Source organism: Simochromis diagramma, unplaced genomic scaffold (genome assembly GCF_900408965.1).
Source record: "Simochromis diagramma unplaced genomic scaffold, fSimDia1.1 OVJJ01000603.1, whole genome shotgun sequence".
In the NCBI taxonomy this organism is placed as follows: domain Eukaryota; kingdom Metazoa; phylum Chordata; class Actinopteri; order Cichliformes; family Cichlidae; genus Simochromis; species Simochromis diagramma.
Window position 1 is genome coordinate 5,711,403 of NW_024387414.1, and position 21,981 is coordinate 5,733,383.

A 21,981-nucleotide genomic window follows, 5' to 3' on the forward strand; every position below is an offset into this window, starting at 1 on the left:
CTTTTTACGTTTTCTGTTTTAATTCACTATTATCATTATTTCACACATTCCAAAACATTTTCGTTGTTAACTCTGACTGTTGCAAACTTACGTGTAGGCATCCGACGTATATCCCTGAATCGGTAATTCTACCTCCTCCTCCGGCCCGCACGAGCTGCGGCAGCAGAACTTGTGGTGACAAACATATCAGTAAGTTTTGCACATTTTGCTGCGTTCACTCGAAGGCTTTCCCCCCTTTTTTTTCTCGGAATTTTCTGCACCCCCATTGCGTTTTTTTTGTTTTGTTTTTTTGTTTTTAAATTTGTCCATTTGTCCAAATACCACTCCTCTCCAACTCCGGCCAGCTCAAATTGATAACCTAGGTTAAAAAGGGGAGGGAGGGACAGACCGAGGAGGGCTGAGAGATTTCATTCGATAAGCCCAATGTCCTTCAAGAAAATCAACCAATGGTACGTCGCGGTCGCAAAAAAAATTATAATATACTTTTTGGGGTAAATTATGATAGCCCTGGGTAGGCCCACAGGCGTACGCCAGATAGCTAGTCCAGACCTGGCTCACAGTATTAGTTCTCAATATCGCGTTAGTTTGGATTTTTTTTTAAATAATAGCCATTTGAAATGTCGTTTACTAGCTTTTGTATAAATTGAGAATGCGAATAAACTGACTATTCCAGAATTTCACTTTCACCTTTATTTTGAAATTGGGCCTTAAGTTCTCTTACCGTAATATTTAGGACACACACAACTCCAAACATGCACCCCCTGCACTGACTGTGCTTCAAAAACTGGAGGCTGGTTTGAGGAAATCCTCATCTGAACCCACCTGTGATGTCCAGTCCTGAGGCATAAGGGTCACAGGACAGACCAACCTCTCTGATAAGGTCTCAGGCAAACCAGATGTCGAAATATTTGCGCAGTGAAATTTGGCTACCTGTGGTAAGTAAGGAAAATATTAACCTGACAGCTTGAACATGTTCTTCCCGTGATACCTACCTACATCCATCTAGTGTCAAGAAGTTTTCCTTTTCTCATTCTTCCTAATCACCTCCTGGGCTCTATAGGCGTGTTTTCTCTAGAGTTTTTGTTTTTTCAGGGAGCAGGTCAAGTTCCTGATAAATACCCCAAACTTTGAAAACGCCACCTACTGACCAATCATTTCTCAGGAAAGATGGCGTCAGCAGATAATCCTGATGAGGACCGCTGTGTGGAGATGGTAAGAAGGTATCTCTCTTTAACAAACTGTCTAAAACTGACGATTTGCGTGATTAGTAGAGAAAATTCCGATTCAGAAGAGAGAACTTTTTCCTTTATTTAGGTCTAAGTAAAATATTATTTTTAAAGTAGTTTAATTTGCTCTAGACCATTAAAAAAATCATAAAAGAGCACAAGAGACTTCCTCCCGTGCCTAAGTGAAATAACAGTGTCACTGATTAGGCATTTACCCCATTTAGACATTGCTATCTCTGTTTCTGCGGTGGGCTGCAGCACCTCTGTTTCAGAAAGTTTATTGTTAAAGTCCTATTTACTTGTTATTCCCAGTAAATATGCAGCTCTGGATCTGTCCCCGTTTGACAGTCATCCTCGATTGGGAAAAACCTGTTGTTACGTCCCCTGGCTAGTCTAGGGGGTTGAAGGGACGAACATAAAGGTGGATAGAGAAGGAGGAGCCAAGATGGTAAGTGTAGAAGGTCTATTTAATGCTGGTGATGAGATTTGGGTTCAGACTGAGGTATAACGTCAGGGAGAGCCATGGCCAACATAACAAACAAAACATCCCTGATGTAGAAATAAAAGAAACTTACCTAACTCCAAAGAAACAAAATATACAACCTATAACCATAACCTACCTAACAACACATAAACAGGAGAAAGCAGGGTGTCGAAGCAAAAGGCAGCTCTCCCCTACAAGCAGTCTGAACATGAAAAACAACAATGCTCATACACGTTACAAAGGCATGCAAGCCTGCACAGGTATGACAACCAAAATGGCCAGAGAGCACAGAAGCACAGCTCCACAGGCATTAAGTAGTGCTCTGCTGATTACCAATTAGCCGGACTCTGCGCAGCATCCAATCAGGACAGAGGAGGTGGAGCCTAGACACAACAAAGGGTTAGTAGGGAGAAGAGACATCCTCCTGGGGGATGTAACACCTGTAATAACCAGCGTCTCGTGTTCTTATTGGGATAAGTGATAATAAAAGCCACACAATAAAAAGATGCACCCAGTATGTCAAACTTGATTCTTATGACTGGCGTAGACTTGCAAGTTGAGTTAAACATATTCAAAAAAGCCTACTTTCACTAAAAGACTTGTGCTGTAGTTACTATATCGACCCTCACACTATCTCCTTCAGATGTTGCTGACGTTAGTACGCAAAGGTCTCTGATTCCCATTTCTTTACACTCATTTATCATATACCGTATTACTAATGCATAATAGACCTAGTTCATGAAATTTGTATTTGAGCTAAAGATTCATCAAAAATTTGACTATACTGTCCACATCAAATGTAGGATGTTTTAATCATGGAAAAAGACTTGATTTGTTGTTAAAATGAGACCACTGAGTGTGAGTGTCTGACAGGTTTCAGAGACTCTGGAAGGAAGAAGTGGCAAAGAGAGGCCCGGAGAAGGCCTCGCTAGTTCGTGTGGCCCTGCGCTTTCTGAGAACCAGGCTGATTCGGTCGACTGCTGTTTCCGTCTTTGGGGCATTGTCATTATTTCTCGGGCTTGTGAGTTATCTGTCTTACAATATATAATACACTGCTCCAAAAAATGAAGGAGAATTTTATCATTAGAGTATAACGTCAACTAGGATAAAGCTCTGGTATATTTATCTAGTCAGTTAAGTAGCAGACGGGGTTATTCATCACTTTCAACTGCTTTGGTATTAATGAAGTCAACAACAGGTGGACCAGAGGGGGGAATGAGAAACAAGAATGGTTCTACAGGTGACATTTTCACTGAAATCTTTTCCCTAATCTGTTCTGACTGATTTTTTTTTTTTTTTTAAATTCACCAACTTTGCTAGGTTCAATGTCACTACTGGTAGCATGAGGCAGTATGTGGACACTAAAGAGGTTACACAGGTAGTCCAACTCCTCGATGATGGCACATCAGTATGTGCCTTTGGCAGGTTTGCTCTCCCAACACAAATAAAACCATCTAAGCAATTAAAGAAAAAAATATCACCTTAACAGGATATAGCTATATGGAACTGACAAATTACATTAGTTGGAGAAGTTACCAAGAGTGGCATGGGGTGCATGCTTTTATTTTAAGCAGAAAAAAACCCCAAAATTGCACATTTTCATTATAAAGCTAAAATTATAGAGCTAAAAAGCCAAAGCCCCCTCTCTGCTACAGTTTGACATTAATAACACCCCAATCATGTGAATTTTACACCCACCCTAACTATGCACCAAGCTGCAGTTTAGATGATTCCTGCTCTTTAAGTAACTCAATCCTTTCTTTCTGGCCTTTCAGACTGTTTTGGTCTATCACATTTTAAACTGTATTGGAGACCCAGGACAGTCTGGACTTTTGAGTTGTGTTGGTTTGGCCTTCGCTCTGTGTTTCACAGAGTTAAGCAAAGTATGGCTAGTCGCCCTGCAGTGGGCAATAAACCTGCATACAGCAGTCAGACTGAAGGGAGCATTCTCATCAGTTGGTTTTCAGAAGGACATGAATGTTCAACTCTAGCAGAATCGGTCAGAGCAAAAAATATTATTGAAGGTAAAGAGAACTGGCAAACTTTTTCTCTCACAGGATTTAGAAAAAAAGAAAAGGAACAACTAAAGTTGGTGGGTTACATCCAGGCTACTAATTGTACCACTACCCTAATCTCTGCCACCTTTGCCACCGTTCTGACCCTCTTTATACACACTGTGATAGGCTTGCCACTTTGCGCATCTAATGTGAGTACCACAGAAGTACTGCAGTAATGACAAATTTTAAATTTGGTTTACCACAAATTGAAATTTTCCTGTATTTTTCTTTATTTCCAGGCCTTTACCACTTTTGCCATCTTCAACTTCATGAGTTACTGCATTGCTCTTATGTTTATGTCTGTGAAGTGGATAATTGAAGCTGGAGTGTCACTAAAACGATTAAGGGTAGATATACTGTAAAGGCTTGCTTTTCCTCCTCCCAGAGGGAGGGCGTGTGTATGGGTTCTGTTTGTCAGTTACTTAGCAGTCTAGCAGTTTTCAATTTATCGTTTTCAAATTTTGTGTGATGTTAGATCTTAATAAGAGCTTAAGCATATTTAATTTTGGTGATAATTGGGTCAAGGTTGCTCACACCTACTGTTAAAATTGGTAAAAACTTTATATTACCCAGAATTTTTTATGGACCGTCTTCAAAGCTTCATAAAAATACACTACACCTTTGGGGACTTGAGTAACTATGTTGGTTAAACAATGTTGACTTTGACCTCCCAGAAATCATATGGAGTAATATATAAAAAGTGCACTCTCTCTCACCTTCAACTTTAATTTATTCTGCACATTTTGACTGCTTTGTCCCCCTCCCTGGATCAGCTGTTCTCACACTTTGTTCATCAGCAGTCTTCAGAGTCCACTGAAGGTTGTTCCCTATGAGCAAAGTATAGTGTGCATTGGCTTTCATCAGGAATTGAAAGAGTCTGCTGAAAGGGAATTTCAGGTGGCCAGAGCAGGGCTTCTGGGGACTAATCTAAAAGCAGTCATACTTGAAGTGGTGCAGCCTTCCCTGAAAAGGCCACCTTCAAGAAATATAAACCTGTTTAGGTTTTAGCTTTGCTTTTATAGGCAGTCTTGGAACTTCTTGGTCACACCTGGTATATAATCTAAATAAATCACTGTGCTGTGATTGTTGAAACTTAAACTTAATGGTATTGTTTTAATCACAAATTGTGAACCATTTTGGTAAGTCACTCCACTTCAGATGCAACAAGAGTGTTTGGGGGGGGGGTATTTCTCACAGTTGTCTTAACTTGTGTCTTTTAGTATTTGGAGTTCTGTGATGGCATCTTGGTTCTGGAGGATGGTGAGGTTCAGGAGGCTGGAAACCATCAAGCCCTGATGAATGCAAATGGGCGCTATGCTCAACTCATCAGCAACTACCAGATGGAAGAGTCTAAAGTAAGGTTTTCACACAAACTGCAGTACAAATGTTTGTAGCTCTGTTACTCTTACTGTTCAGTTAGCTCAAAAGCCTTAGTATCAGTTCTTTGTTGCTTTGAATTCACTGAGTTCTGTAAGCTTTATTATGTTAAGTATGCAGACTTAACTGTGAAACTGTTGTTGTTCTCTTTTCAGAAGCAGATGGAAGATGAAGTGATGTCCCTGGATCCTGCCAACTTGAATGAATCTGAGCTCAGACCTGGTGAAGATGTTGGAATGATGAACAACGGTATAAAAAACATGAGCATGAAATTATTATTATTATTATTATTATTATTATTATTATTATCATTATTATTATTATTATTATTATATGATTTGTAATGCACTATTTAATTCATGGTGAACTATGAAGACACATGTAAGAAATGTTTGGAATAACAGAGATGTTATGGGACAGGTGCACCATTGTGGCACATTTCTCAAAGTCCATGTGTGACAATGTCTGTGCCTTCAATCTAGCTGCCATGATATGACTCTGTTAGCTACTTTAACTTTTATTGATGTCTTAGAACTTAGAAAATAACTGCATTTTGTGCAGGTTTATGTTCATATTGGAAGAGAGATATCGGGTGAAACCGAAGAGCTTAAAAAGTTGTGCTGTCCGAGTATAGTGTTCATTGATTGTTTTTATAATCTCTAAAATATCTATAATCTGACCATATATCTATCTTTATCAACTCTCTAGAGATACAACTGTATACCCCAAAACTTGGATCCGTTCAATAAGTACACTGATGAGGAGATCTGGAGAGAAGTTGTTTCTTTCCATGTGCTCCTCCTTAAATCAGTACTTTCCTGCAGTAACAGAGGCTCATATTGTCTGATAGATCATTCTTTTGGATGAAGCCACAGCCTCCACAGATCCAGAAACAGATGCTCTGATCCAAAAGACAGTCAAAGAGGCCTTTCAAGACAGCACTGTGCTCACCTAGCACATCGCATCAACACAGTGATGAATGCAGATCGTATTCTAGTCATGAACAATGGACAGGTAACAAAGACGGTTAGAAAAAACTAATCCGTATATGATCTTCAGCCTCAACTTACCAAGTGTTCTCTTTGACAGGTGGCAGAATTGGACCACTCAGATGTCCTGAACCAAAGGCCAGAGTCTCTGTTCTCTTCTCTCCTGGCTGCTTCTAAAACAATGAAGAGATGAACTGGTGTAAAGCTGTGATATCAAATAAGCACAGTAATCCCTGTAATGTAATACATTTACACAACATATTTTAATGTTAATGAAAAGGCAGTGTAACCTTTTTTATAATTTTGATCAGTCACAAACATATTGGAGTATGTCGACCTGTCCCTCACACTTGGCTGCTATTTAGTTTTCGTTTGTTTAGTTCTCTGTTTTATTAGGTTTAAGCAGCAAAGCTTTTTTAAGCTTGATCATCAAGCTAACCATTAGGTTCAGGTTTAGGTTAAAATGTACTTTCACAGTATAAAACATCACAGCATTTCCCATTAGTATTCACATGCACTGTACACAGTTGTCTGATGTCTCTGAAATAATATTGCTCTGTTTATTACCAATAACTACTGATGATGCTGCCCTATTTTAAATGACAAGAAGGCAGAGGAGGGTACACAATGGTGAGAAATGATGAACATTCACTTATCAGTATTTTATTATTTCTCTATTTAGATAAGCAGGATGTGTTTTTGTTTTTCAACCTCGAAGTTTTTATAAATAGTGCATTTTACTTTTTACTTAAATGCATGTTAAATGTTTCATGGCTTTAAATAGAAGTGAACACGAGTTGTTTTTAATGTAAGTTTTAAATCTATTGTGTAAGTAGGGACAACTCACTTAAAAAAAAACATGGTGAGGGCTAACCTAATAGTTACATAGGTTTTTAGGTTTAATTTAAAAACGTAATTAGTTGATGTAGTAGCAGACAAGCTCACAAGAACCTTAAAAGAACCTTTTGATGGGCGCATAAAAGGTTTTTCTTATTTTAAATAAATTTCAGCTGTTAACTGGTTAAAAAGTGCCACAAACTGACCCACATTAAGAGGATGTGTAGCAGGTGAAACTGCTGTAAACTAGGGCAAAATGTTTACTGCCACACATATTAATAGAGGCCTTTTCTTAAAATTGAAGAGCTTAAAAATCATTCATTTTAATAGAGGGTTATTTGGAACTTTGAGTTGTATGTTGTTGGAAAATGTATGAAAAATGAAATTATAATGAATAAAAAGTCATCAAAACTTGTCTTTCAATTAAGCAGAGGTCAGATGGTTATAAAAGAAGCAAAACGTCAGTGAAAGAAGCTCGAGTCAAGTGCACTTCAGCTGTCATGTGGGGTAAGGACACACGAGGGCACTACAGGCTTCTATACTCGTATCCTTGAAGGACTGGGTTTCATTTTTAATATGACTGATCCTCCCTTGGCACAGACACATGTTCTCAAAGAAATGCTCTGTGAGGTTACCTTTTACCCACTGAACTTTAAAAATAACTCATCTCTCTGAAGAGAAACTACAAGCCTCTAAATATATAATAATGTATGGTTCAGTTAAATGGTACGAGTCTTTTTACATCACTTAATTGTAAATATCCACACCTGCTGAACAGATTAGACTGGGCTTAATAATTCATTGCAAGTTGATGCATTAATATTGGTTTAAAAAATAATTTGGTTTTCCCAAGCTACATGGGAAAATATGCCATTTTATTGAAACTAGCGATTGTATAGAATTCTTCTAAAGTTTTCTACAGTCATTATTTCTAATACTACAGGTGTTTAGATTCATCTGAAGTCAATTATAATTGTTTATAAATAAAATTTATACAGCAAAACTCTTTTTGTTATCGTATTTTGTTTTGTTTGCAGCATCCAGGATCTTGTCTTATCTGATCATATGTAAAGCTTGCTTCAGTCTTTTACTAGTAAAGAATCACGACTTGCATGAGAGAAACTGAAACATCAGATTAGCAATGAAATAGTATTTGAGGTATACGGACAAGTATTGTACTTCAGAAAAGTATTCTACAAATGTAAAGAATTTTTTATCTTTACATTTGTGCAGAATAAACTGAAGGTTGAATTGCACAGAAGGCACTGAAGGAAAAAATATACTGGTGGCAGCTCAGTCAGCACAAGGCCTGCTGTGTGTCCTCAGGCGTGACTTCTTTGTGCTGCTTTAATGTAACTAAACTGAACTTGTAACATATAACAATAGAAGAGAGAAGCATGACATGCTCACAGTTTATTTACCCTTATGCAAGTCAGGTCTGTCTTGGAGTTTGAATGATTTGGTTTATGTTTCTTAACAATTAAAAATTTCCATGCAGAGAAATCTCCAGTGGTCTTCAGGCAGCATCTAAAGATTTCAGCTGGGTGCTCAAAGCTTCACCAGCAGTGTTGTTGAAGGAGGAATGTAACACTGAATGTTCTGCTTCGAGCAGATCTTCTCAGCTGCCTTAGAAATTTAAACCAGTGACCTCACAGTCACAAGCTTTCTCACCCCTCCTTGAGGCACAGGCTAAATTAAAATATCAATGGATCAATTATTATACTGGGCCTGTGTTTGGGTGAGTGCCGACTCACATGCTGTGTTTTCCGCCTAAAAAGTCTTATGTCTGCATTTTTTAATATCTTGATCTCCTGTTTTTGAAAGATTGCATCTGTGATTTAAACTAATAAAGTACTAGACTGAATACACCCATGTACAGATGAAATATCGGGGCCTGGGCACCAACATGAACACCCAGCTCTCCCACAGTGAAGAGTCACTGAAATGAAAACACATACAAAATTACAGAAGAAGACAAAAAGTGATGACAGAATGTTTTGCATGTTTTTGCGGATGTTTCATACTTCTTTAGTATTTGTATATTTTGCTGTTGGGTTGTGTGGTCTTGTATACTGAGTTGGTCTTTTTGCAGCCATATCTAGTGTAGTCGTGCCTTTATTGTAAGTTTGTGCCATAGTTCTGTAGTTTTGCTTCATTTGGAGTCATTTTGCATCTCCTCTGTATCTTTTTTTGCTGTTATTTTTGTCACTTTTAGTGGCCAATTTGTTGCTGCTTTTGGTTGTTTTGCCCTTTAATGTAATAATGCAATAGTTTGTCTCTTATTGTTGGAGTTATTTGTGTGTTTTTTCACATTACAGTGGCCATTTTGTTTCTGTTTGTGATTGCTTTAGGTGTGTACCAATTTGTGTGTTTTTTTGTTTGTTGTTGTTGTCATTTTTAAGTAATCATCTCTTTATTTTTTGTCTTTTTTATTTATTTGAATGGGGTTTTTTTGGGTGGGGTGTAGTGTGTCTCAGAGTTGAAGGTCAGCTAACCCTTTGTGCCCCTTATCCATCAAAGAATATCCAGATTGTTTTCTGAAGCGTTGTTTTATTCGTTAGCGAGCTACTTACACTGACACGTTTAAAGTATAAATGTGAACTCATATTTACAGCCCTGTTTCAGACACGTACACACTGCAGTACAAATCGTGTATGCCTGTCAGTGTGAGTGTGTTGGAAGATCCAAGCACACGCGTACAGACGCTGCTATACACACACTCCAGTGGGAGGAGCCAAACCTCTCGCAGCTCCGAGTTTGTCAGTTTCCTAAATATAGCGGACAGGATCTGTCCGTGTCTTTCAGCCGGAGACACTTTGATAAAAAGCCCGTATTTACAGAAGCACCGGGAGGCCAGTGGGGGTAAGTGGAGCAAACATGTGTCTTTGTATGTGAAAGTGTGCTGACTGTGTTCTGTGCTTTGGAGACTGAAAGGGAGGGGAACCACGACCCTTCTTGAAGTGCTGCGATCTTCTTTCAGTGTTTGAATTTCTTCCAAAACTGCCTTAAATGTTGCTTCTGCACTGCTTCATCTCTGTCTAGGCTATATTTGGTAACGGTTCGTGCTTGTTGTGATCTCATGCCTGAGTGTCGCTTACTGTGAATACTGTACGCGGAGGCTACTGTACATGTTGTGATAAGTGGTCTGAGTGAGAGCTGCATAAAACTTTGATTGGATTGGACTATCTTTGACAAAGCGTTGCCTTTTCTGCGTATCTCGCTTCGAATATCGCAAAACCTGAGGTGTCCTGAACAACGTGTTATTTCCTACAGGTACACAACACCCAAAACTATAACCATAAATTAGCCTTTACAATGGTTCAGCAAAGCAGTCATGTTGGAAGTCCCCATCAGTGTACATGATCACTGATCGAATAGGAGTGAATTATACAAGTTTAAATAGTTTTAAGCCAAACTATCCAGTAGTCTAAAGCAAAAAAAAAGGAAAAAAAAAGAAGAAGAAGAAAGAAGAAGAAGTCCAAACCATAATTTGTTTAAAAACTAGTTGAAGCAGTGGCATGATTGAAGAGTTATTACAACTCATCACAAAATATCTGCTGGAAGATTTCAAAGTACACGCTGCTGGAGATCCTGTGACGACCAGTACACATAGCTGGGGAACAACAATCAAAAATCATAGATGTATGTCAATAAAATAGAAAATTTAACATTAAGTTTTTCAAAAAGGTTTTCGACTCTCTGAACCTGACACATTACGCTTAAGTATTTTACCTAAAGGGGAAATGCTGCTTTAATCTGTATTTTACTGCACATGCTCATGTTGACCCTTCTCATATTGCCAGATTTGAGAAGTTGTCGCTTTCAGTCAAAACCGAAAAATTACGTTGCTTAGTAGGTTTATGATTTACTTTCAGAACCACCACACATCAAGAGGTGCTGCTCACAAGAACTGGGTGCTGGCTTCCCAATTATGACGAATCAGGAGAATAAAAGGCTTTTAGGAGCAACAGAACAAGCAATGTGAATTAAAAAAGAATCTTTAAAGCTTTCAATCATGCAAACCTACACATATAGCACCCTAATAAAAATGTATAGCTTTACATGATATGTCTATTAAAATAGAGTAAACTTCAAATCAGGCTTGAAACTCTCTGTTATTACAACCTTACTTCATTCATTCCAAGAGTAACTCATCAGAGCTGAAAAAAAGAAGAAGTGTGGCAATCATTTCAACTAGAGATATGTCATGTCATGTAGGAAATAAAGCAACAATGTGAAATAATGGCTAAGAATTCAGTGAAACGGATCATGTGAGACTGTAGCCTTTAGTCTGATCTTAGCGGGGGTCTCTCTCTCTCTCTCAACATACAATTGGAAACAAACAATATAATGAAACCAGTAAAACTGAGTTCTGGAAAAGTCTTTTATATGAAACGTCATGAAATAAACAGTTATGACATAATACAGAACTGTTTTTGTTCGTTTGTTTGCAGTACCGAGATTATCCACTAGGAGGAATTTATTAGCAAGGCTAGGTGGTGGGGCATATGCAATTATTTGAATACATCCATACCAGTAATTTCCTGTCCTCTTCCTCTCACCCCAACCAGTTGCAGTAGATAGCCGACCCCCCCCCCCGAGCCTGGTTCTGCATGAGGTTTCTTCCTGTTAAAAAGGAAGCTTTTCCTTCCCACTGTCACTAAAGCATTTAAAAGCACTCAAAGCTCAAAGGGGGTCATATGATTGTTGGTGTTTTCTTTGTATTATTGTAGGGTCTTTCCCTTACAATATAAAGTGCCTTGGGACAACTGTTGTTGTGATTTGGCACTATATAAGTTAATCGAATTAATACATACTTTACTTACTTTTCATTTTTATATGTATTTTCATATATTTTATTGAAACCACACAAAATAAACCTCTTTTTTAAAAAATTATTTTTACTGTAGGCATCACACATTTGCACAAAAGCAAAGTCAATCTTCTTCGGTTTTTAGAAAACAGTCTGCTATTTAGAAAGCAGCATGTCACTTAAATCAGTGTCTCCAAGAAGACAGAGAATGACAGAGTTCAGTCTCCAGTTGTGTGATTTCTATTAAACAGGCTGTGGTTATTTTATTGGTGTCTGTTACTTAATAAAACAGCTAGCTCATCAAATCACTGCTTATCGCTGAGATAAGGGATAAGTACTGACTAACTCATAAAGTTTAAAAACATGGTTTCCCTCACTTTGTTGTAAAGTTGTATTTAAAGGATATATGAAGATTACTTAATTTGCTAACCTAAACCTGAAGTGTGGTGTGTTTTTAGTTCAATACTACTTGGTAAAAGAATGATTTTGTTAAGGGTGGTGTCACTGATGCTGGGTTAATCATTTCTTTGATAGTCTAACTGTGGCACTATAAGGAGCACTGTGGAGTGTGTCAGCATTTAATTGCTAAACTCGTAATACAGCACTTTTCCTTTGATAAACATGAGAAGGGAAAAACAGCGACATAATATAATGTCTGTGGGAAACACCTAAAAACTTTTTAAATGTGTTGGCTTATAAGAAAGACCAATCCACATTTTTTACACATTGATTGTTAATAGACAGAGGTTATTGGCTCTGTAGTTCAGGCATTCATCCTTGTCCCTGCTGCCTCATTCCTGCTCTTTGTTTTCATATTTCATTAGCAGGGCGAGCAGCATGTACCATCAGCTTCAATTATCCTCCCTGTCAGCGGACCGGCAGGGCCTGTCTGCTGGCTTTAATGATTACAGGCTTCAGGGGACAGGTAATCAGGTCATGGTTACACTGTCACCCTGTCAGACTGCTGAGACCACGGGGAGCAAATGGGATGAAAGAACTCTACCATCTTCAGTCAGTTAAGGCTAGATATTGATAGTGTATATAACCTGAATACTGTCTGGCATCATTTTGGTGCAGTACCACATAGTGTATATATTTTCTTTCCATTAAACATGGTTGAAACTCTGATGGCATCTCCCTGGTCAAAACTAATCATGTTAGAATGCCAAAAAAAAGACCATAAGCGAACAAATGTCAGTGTTGTATCCATGTAGCATAGACGTTGAGTCAGACAATTTCTTTAAAAAGTGAGAAAGATAGATTAGATGACTGCAAAGAAGGGACCCAAAATCCTTTTCCCATGATGACTAGAGAACATGAAAAGATCACTACCTGATGGTTCTTCAGCATTGAAATGTTTTTTGGGTTCTTCTAAGAGTTTCGTTCAGTTTTCCGCAAAGAGCTTTCAAGGCATACTGTACAGGACTTGCTAAACACCAGATGGAAGCTGGTGATCATAGCTGAAAAAATTCCTAGAGACCAAAAAATGTGGTGTCCCTCAGTTTCTTGACTCCAAGTTAACCTTAATGTTTAACATCAGCCACATGAGTTTAAAGTTGCCCCCTGTTTTTTTTTTTTTGCACAGGTTCAAGTTATCTGAATGGCTTAATAGCCGTTATCCAGGGTTTAAAGTAAAGCAGTGTATTGGGGCTTGATGGGAAGTAGTGCATTCTTAAAAACACATCATATGTTATGCTGGGTTTCACACGGGAATGTTCTCATCACCCAGTTGCATTGCATAGTGGTTTCATGCACATCCTGATCTGATTATTTTAAATCTGATTAAAATACATGTTGCTAGTGCTTATGTTTAAAAGAGTATAATATCCCTTGATACTTATGTCAGCCCATTTGGAGAACATGGACCCTGCCTTTCATCATTGTTTAACTTAAAATTTGCTTTAATGCAGCCCACAGTGCTGCTTCTAAAACCCATTAAACAGACTATGAACATGTGGATATCCTAGCAGAAATTATAGACATTATTACTGTGTCTGCCAAAATAAAATGGGAACCCACCCCCCCAAAATATCTAAGTGTTTTATATAGAATGATGCAAGGGTTGGTGCTGAAGATGTTACTAGGGTGTGTCCAGTACATGCAGAAGAAATTCAGCACCATCATATTTTCTTGATTTATACCAATGCTTCTATAAATTTACACCTAATACAAAAGACTGTTCAAGCCTAACAGTCATTTATTTACTTAGATATTATTCAATATGTGCATACAGCCTGTGTGACACTTGCAGGGCACAGTCCCAGATTTTGCTGATTTTACATTCATCATTGAGCTACCCAGGGTAAGTATGTAACCAATGATAAAAATATAAAACATAATTTCCCAGAAAATAAATTAATTTATCTGACAATGTGTGTTTTCAAATATTTGGAGGGGAGAGCTTTTAAATACAGTTATATGTAAGCTACATCTAAAGGCATGCAGCTGTCATCACTGGTACTCCAGCTTCAAGTACTTTTTAGCTACAGTACCACGATGCTGCTCGACTCAGCTGTCATGATGGTATTTGCTAGCCTTGCATTGCTATACAAATGTAATTAGTTTATAACATGTCAGTTCAGTTGTGATTTCTAAGACACATTATCACTGGGCACAGACCAAAGCACCTCTGGAAACAATTGGACGATTACAACCAATCAGAGCAAAAAAAATGGGATGTATTGCTAATGGATGGAAAAATGTCATTTTATCAAACCCATCCTCTTGTTGGATTAACAGTTGTCTCAATGCCAACCAGGCTTGGAACAGTGACTTTCCACATTCATATTATTCCCAGGCTAGGTCTTGGCCATTCATGCACATTGTCTAGTATTCAGTGTGACTCACCACAGACCAGGGTTGGGGAACTCCGGTGTCCTGCAGATTTGCAGATTTTAGTTGTGTCCTTGATCCAACACAGCTGATTTAAATGGCTAAATTACCTCCTTGACATGTCTTGAAGTTCTCCAGAGGTTTGTTAATGAACTAATCACTTGATTCAGGTGTGTTGACCAAGGGTGATATCTAAAACCTGCAGGACACCGGCCCTTGAGGCCTGGAGTTTCCCACCCCTGCCCTAGACCATGCTGTGTTTATTTTATTATTATTATTTTTTTGGTGTAAATCTTTCTCAGTTGAAGGTAAACTTTAAATTTCATTTTAAAACTGTCGACCTTTACTATTCTATCAGATTAAAACACCAAAGAATTGAAGAATTATAAATCAGTTTTGCAACAGGAAGCATACAAAACCAATATTGGTTGTATAACACGTTGGGTAAATCATTTAATAGTATAATGTTAAACAAACCTGTGATTTCTCATGAGAAGTGAGGAAATATCCTTTTTTGACATTTTGATGTAAATGAAGATGTGGATATAAAACCTGTTAGCAATAACATGACAATCTTTAATCTTGTATCCACTCTGTCAGTTAGGTTTCTTTGTGTGGCTGCACCGAGTCCATGTGTTCCCAAGTGGTATTTCCTTCCCCTCCTAGTTTCTCTAATGATAGAATATTTGGGGCCTTGTGGTAAACAGAAATAGCAACTCTTCTGAGGGACAGGCTTCTCTTTTTGCACCACATGCTGAAGAAATAGAGGCTGCACTGTATGCATTTGTATGTGTGTGTGTGTGTGTGTGGTTTTTTTTATTTTATTGAAAAGCTATTTTAAGTTATCCGTGACTGACTGATTTGAGTTTTTCTTTCCTAGTCAATTAGATGACTTGCTTTAGTGAATCCAAGCTAAATCACGTAGCTTTAATGTGGATAAATGCGTTGAACCTGATGAGCTTGATGACGACTCCCTAAACGTTATGCATTTTGTATCACGCAAAGAAGAAAAGATGAAAGCTCTAGTTGATAATTCTTGCCGTAGAAGCATTCAGCAGATTGACTTCATAACTCTCAGAGAGTTATGACCCATTTCAGCAAAAAAAAAAAAAACAGTCTAAATGAGAGAAGTGCTCTCAAGATTTCCTCTCCAGAACAAACTGACTGGGACTGCATTTACAAAGCACTCGTCTAGCTTTAATAAGCACTTTACACTTCAAACCAAGCTCGCCCATTTGCACAATGCTTTCTATACCACACATTTAGCACTTTTTCCTATTATATTCGCACACTGTCACATTGGGGTTAGTTTTAAGGTTCAGTATCTTGCAAAACGACACTTGAGCATGCAGACATTCATTCAGAAAAAAATGTAAATAATGGTTTCATAAATTAATTGATATGTGTAGTTATTTAGATTTAGCACACCGGTAATAGCCAATAACTGAACAGTCACCATCAGCAGTTTTACCAAGAGGTGCGTCACTATTATTGGAGGCACCATACACAAAGTAAAGGCAGTGCCACATTGCAGCACTTCAGCTCCTGTCATCCAATCAATATACTTTGAGCTTCAATGCACCATCTATTGACCTCTCCACATCTTCGTTTACTAGTCTGCTAACGTCTTATTTCATTGTAGAGCTCTGAAGTTCATGAATTTAATACTTATTGTAACAAAAAAAGTGACACAAACCTAACCTTTCTAAATCTTTTGACTGTGCCACCTTCTCTGTATCCATTCCTTCTCCTTTCACTTGCCATACCAAACACTTCTAGTTTCTATCTGACACTTTAGACTTAAATCAAAGAATTCACTCTGGCCACTCTTGTGTAAGGATGATGACAAAAAAGCTAAAAAAAATTCTTTGTCTTTGACTGTTTGAAACGCCAATTGAGAAACATTTTGTTGATCCACCCATCCACCCTCCACACTGCCGTATGACCTGGCTTCCTAAGTTTGCTCCTGTCATAATTACTTTGGCCATCAGAGGGCTGTGTCACATGTTTTGAGGTTAGTGATGCTGTTGTTCATTTGAGCAACTGAAAGGTTCTGTCAGTTCATTTGCTTGTATTGCAGTGACTGATGATTATGAAGATGTATTTGGGCGTTGAGGGTTTGAAATGGTGATATTAGTTAATTAAAATGAACTACAGTGAGCCTGGCTTGTGACAGGTGAGCACATTAAAATACTTATTTGATTATGTATCTCTGCTTGTCCTGATTCAAATTACTTTCCGGCAGCGCTGAAGGGTCAAGGGAAATATAAAATGTGTTTTATGCGTATTTATATATGGAGGTAATATTGAAATCATGTTTATTGTGTTGAGCAATACTTTCTAGCAGTGAAGGCTTTGAGTGATCTCGTCTCTCTTCAACTCTACCCTACTCCACTCTTCTCTGCTTTCCTCTTGCTGTGGCTTTTGGAAAAGCTCCTAATCTGTTGGACTTGAGAACTCTTCCTGCGGGGTCACCCCAGTAATCGGGTTTGAGCCAACTCTTCCTAGCCAGCCAAACCTCTGGCTGCCTGCCGTCTGACCACAGGCCCACACACCCGCACGTTTGATGCTAAATATGCTGCAGAGGAGCTAAGAAATTACGCTCAATAAATATAGAAATCAAATAAAACAATTTCCAAATATTAGCCTTGCAATTTACTTTCCTGCAATCATATAAGTCTGCCTTTGTCGCTCACAGTAAATAGATTTCCCGCGGAGCTGCCAGGTTAAACAGTAATGTTGAATCAATAGCAGCATGGCTTGGCTTAATTAAGCTCACTGTTGATTTGTAGGGATGAGAGCCAGACCAGAGAGTGGTTTGGGTCTGCTCAGTGTCCTGACACTGTTCTTAATGGTGCCAACACTTGATTAATACTGGCTGTACATGAAGACACTGTCACTCCATGCTGAGTTGAAGACTAGGTTACACCAGCAGCTTCCACACTGTTCAAGAGAATTCTTTATTGCGAGTGTCTGGCTTTTAGAGTTTTCTGCTAATATGTGTAGGATTGCTTTTTCCATACTGTGCTATAGTGTGTCAAGCAGTCGTGCTGTGCATTTATACTGTGGCCTTAAAAAACAGGGGATAAGTGACTGAAGCTTCTCTTGTGTTGCTCTTTTTACATTTAGATATCAACCTAACTTTACATTAGCATCATCCACGTCAGGGTTTTGCAAAGTAGCTGTTGGTATAGTAGTGGACTGAACCATTACTGCTGTTGCTGCTTTGCACTAAAAGTTTTCCACTGGTGAACTTGCATGAGTTTTTTGTGAAGTAATAAAGAAGGCATGGTGTGTTTGTTATGCAGTTAGCAAATCTGTTCAGATAAACTGCTTTACCATCTTTCTTGGGGTGTTAGCAAGGACAGCTTCATCTCACAGCTGTTCTTAGCATGGCTTGGTCTGACTAACAGGGAGTTTATGTTTTTTGTTTTCATTGCATGGCTGTGCAAAAAGACAGTGAGCTCTCAACTGCTTGTATGGCACGCTTTTAGCTTGTTGTGCACCTCCCAGTATTTCTAACCCACTGCGTGCAGTGTAGCCAGAGTGTTCAGGCATGAGGTACAAGTGACAAGTCACTGGTAGTTTTATTTGCCTGACTTACTATCTTTTTTTTTAAAGGAAATAAATGTTTTGTATTATATGTGATATCATTTGGCCGGTTAGGCAGTTAGCTGTGATTGGTTGTTGTGGTTCTTTTCATTACTCGGCTTGGGTCATGCACTTCACTTATACTGTGTTCAGTTATTTATTTATTTTTTAGTAGGTTTAGGCAAGTAGTTATTCAAAATGTAGGAAACAAAAAGAAGAAACTAGTTTGTTGATAACATTGCTTGAAGCACTGAAGCTGGTATTAAGAGAAGCCAGGATCATGGATTTGAGCAATTATTTCTCATAATCACAGTAAACCTAGAGGCTGATTATAAGTAATGTTAGCATAGGCACCCATATGGTCTGAGGGTGAATCAGCTGCTTAAAAATTCTAAAACACACAAAGACGCCATGAAGAAAAAGTGGTTTACTATTGTTTTATCATCCAGAATATTGAGTTGACACTTAATTAGATGTCTGTAATTAGAAAGACTGATTAAAATAGGCAAAGTGCCTTCATTCAAACACTGCAAAACTGTAGGTTTGGAAATCAGGCCAGTTACAACATGTGTTGAAATACTAGCCAGTTTTCAGCATCTGCATAAACTTATAAACTCATCCTGGAGCTCTACACCGTCCATCTGTTTGCACAGCGTATTCTGAGCACTTATTTTCTTGCACAGCCTAACGTGAGTGTGTTCAAAGCACCCATGTCTTATCTTTCCATTCAACAGGAGACAGTTTTTCAGTGTACAGCTTTTTTTAGTCTGACTTTGTTTTATTATTTACACTCACTAATCTAATGATCTGAAAAGCTTTAGAGACTCACCTTTTTATAGTTTTCTATTACCTCTATGTGGCACTTTTGCGAGATCGATACAAATTCAGTTTGTGTGGAGGCATTCTACTCGTCCAGTACATATGCTAACCTATAAAAAGAGCTCACTGTTTAACCAGTATTTTCAAAGAGCCAGAAATGCTAATGGTGAAATATATGTGTGTATATGTAAGCAGGGGTTTTGGGTAGGGGATAGGAGATTGCCTAAAGGAACCTCAAGATGGAGGCCTCAGATCTTCTTACCATTACTTCACAAGATAAAAAGGAAGTTATTACTTTGCTGAAAGCGCAGAATTTCAATGAGAGCAGGAACAAACAAAATGTTAAAGAATTCATTATAATATCATTTAATAGATCAAAAGATTGGGCTGAGGCTACAGATATTTCTCATTTTTGGAGCTATGTGGCTCGGCAAACTCACATGCACTAATTCATGGTGTGATGTTCGCAAACTTTCCAAATGCGTCCCTTTCGGGAACTTTAGACTCATGTTCTCTTCCCACAGCCCACGCCAGAGCCCAAAAGTGACTAGTCGATAAGTGCATGAACAAGACACTCGGATAGGCTACCTCTCAGTCATGACTGAGTGAGAAACTCATGCAGTCACATAACTTGTTGGTGATGACTTTTTAGAGTGGAAACTGATCAGTCAAACTACAATTGATGCAACTTCTATGTTGGTTGCCTGACTGCTAATAGTTGCGTGTCAGTTTAACCTTAAAAACTGTGAAATTGTGGATCACTTATTTGGCATACTTTAAGGCACAATCCCATCACTCCTCTCTCCAGCTTTACTGTACAAAATCAGCAGCTATTGCTTTTCAAAAAGTTATAATCAAAAATTGCCTTTCTCAGATCAACTCATAAATGAAGCTGTAACAGCTAACTTTGGTGGTCTTCTTGTTTTACTTCTACTCAAAAGTGTGCTGAAGGTTACTGTTTTGTATTGGCCTGAAAAAAGGGACCAATAAATCCACATTAAACACTAAGCACTTATATGGTTGTAAGGCTTGCAAAACTCTCTCATAAAGTCAGTTGCATCACTTCAGTTTATACATCAGTAACTGAATGAGAGTCTGTTCTTTTGGCCAAATGGTTAGTACTGATTGAGCGAAGACTAGAGTTTCTAGTCCTTCTTTTTCTGTATTCATTTCTGCAGAGAAATGTAATTTTTATTTTCGTCAGCTCTCCATAACCCACAAGCATTTGTAGATTTGTGTCTCTGTGAGACGTTTTTGAAAGGCAAATACTAAATGAGCTTCAAAGTTGTAGCAGTAGTGTTTCCATATAGAAAATATGATTGGGGATTCTTGACACTGAACTGTGTGGGAGCAGCTCAGATTGTAATTTGTAAATGTTATTGGCTCAGCAGACCTTCAGCCTGTTTTTCTTGTTAGAAATTTTACACTGTACGATTACAATTTGGAAACACAAGCAGACACATAACCAACATAATGACCCTTAAACACAGCCCAGGCTCATCTCACCTCGCAACCTCAGCTGACAGCCTTTTAAGAAAACATGAAACTGGCAGACAGAAAAAAAAGAACATATTTTGTCAGGATTCAAACTTAATTTGGAGTGCAATTAACATTTTTTTGTTTTCTTTTTAATGAAAGGAACAGAGGGTATGGAAGTGTGGCCGTATTTTACAAGGCAGCTTGTGTTTCAATCTTTGTTGCAGGCATGACATCAGTGTCTCTGTGTTGAGACAGGAAAATCTTAGCCCACTGCCACTGCCATAAAAGCAACACAATAATGAAATGACATCACAGTGTGCCAGTAATTAAATGAGCAGACTGCTGTCTTGGAGTTTTTACAAGGCTGGGAGATTGAGAGTAACATTGTGGCGCGCAGGAGAATGGGGTGTCAGTAAATGAAGCCTCCAAGCTACGGGCTTTTTTAATGTATAATTCACAAAAGTATTATTACATTTTTATTGCATTATTCTTATGGTTTGATACACACACTGACATGGCCTTTTATGTATTCTTGCCTCCTTAAAGAGAATCATAATTAACAGAATAACACAGCTTCTTCACGTGCTAACTGGGGAGTCTGGTGGTATGGCAGATGACAGTTTAAGCCAACTAATCTGCCTGGCCTTCAGCCTAGCTTTAAATGGCCATGCTGCTGGTGCATGGAGATCAGTTTAATTATTACATTTCAAGAAAAAACCCATTAGCTTTGTGACCTGCAAAACAGCATAGGCCAGTGTCGATACTCTGGCTGCTTGATACCAGAGGCTAGCTTGTCTGACTGTGGGTGATGAATTAATCACAGTGCATGTTCCTGTCATGCCTGGCAACAGACTACAGCATCATTTGGTTTCCTTTCTCCTGACTCACTATAAAAGACGTGTTCCTGTCTCACTAAGCCACAGGAGAGAAGCTAAAGTGGAACATTCAGAAGACTTTGACTCTACTGAATGTCAGGTTTTGTCATTGGCCACGTTTACAAGGAATCTCATTTGCAGCTGTTGTTGCTGGTAGTAATATGCAAATTATCATTCTTATTCAAAAACTGTGCATTGTGCCAGAGCATGATTTGCATAACAAAATGTTAATTCAGTCTCTGCTTCTTTCCATGATATTTTAACATAAATTGACATTCACTTTCTTTACATCAAAGAAGTATGTGCACATCTGGGCTTGTGTGGAGAGTGGTAATATAGACGGGGAACTGTTAAACACTTCAGCTAGTAAATAAGCCCGATCTAAGTCCTGCACCCTCAGGGACCAGGTCCACCATATAGAGTGTTTATGATGCATTCGTTCCCCTAGAACCTTTATAAAAAACTTCATTTATTAGAACTTCAAAGAATGTCCAGGCTTGCTGGGGAAAGAGAATCTTCTGCTTTATTTTGCCTTGAGCAAAAGATCCTCTCTTCTCTTGCTGGTGGATACCATGCAAATAAGCTGCTAGAAGGAAGAAGGA

At 38.4% G+C, this 21,981-nt stretch overlaps 2 protein-coding genes and 1 long non-coding RNA gene across 6 annotated transcripts in view; 2 read left to right on the forward strand and 1 right to left on the reverse strand.

Moving 5' to 3' along the window:
• The window catches only part of abcc12 (ATP-binding cassette, sub-family C (CFTR/MRP), member 12), a 40,375-nt gene extending 35,781 nt beyond the window's left edge, over positions 1-4,594 (reverse strand). For 2 of the 3 annotated variants that reach the window (XM_040011103.1, XM_040011107.1), the window contains exon 1: positions 92-207. The gene's annotated coding sequence lies outside the window, so the exon portion shown is untranslated. Of the gene's footprint in view, positions 1-91; positions 208-4,483 lie in introns of those variants that run through there. The other variant, XM_040011100.1, reaches the window with a different exon arrangement.
• Positions 362-7,852, forward strand: LOC120721077. 2 transcript variants are annotated; one of them, XR_005693106.1, is made up of 6 exons: positions 362-1,212; positions 2,584-3,916; positions 4,007-5,122; positions 5,300-5,393; positions 5,995-6,158; positions 6,234-7,852. It is a non-coding gene; the product is annotated as an uncharacterized LOC120721077 (long non-coding RNA). The 2 variants fall into 2 exon arrangements; XR_005693105.1 differs by having other exon boundaries at positions 2,584-5,122.
• Positions 7,853-9,705: 1,853 nt separating this feature from the next.
• The window catches only part of LOC120721073 (myocyte-specific enhancer factor 2A-like), a 46,194-nt gene continuing 33,918 nt past the window's right edge, over positions 9,706-21,981 (forward strand). Inside the window, exon 1 of the mRNA XM_040011123.1 lies at positions 9,706-9,832. The gene's annotated coding sequence lies outside the window, so the exon portion shown is untranslated. The remainder of the gene's footprint in view (positions 9,833-21,981) is intronic.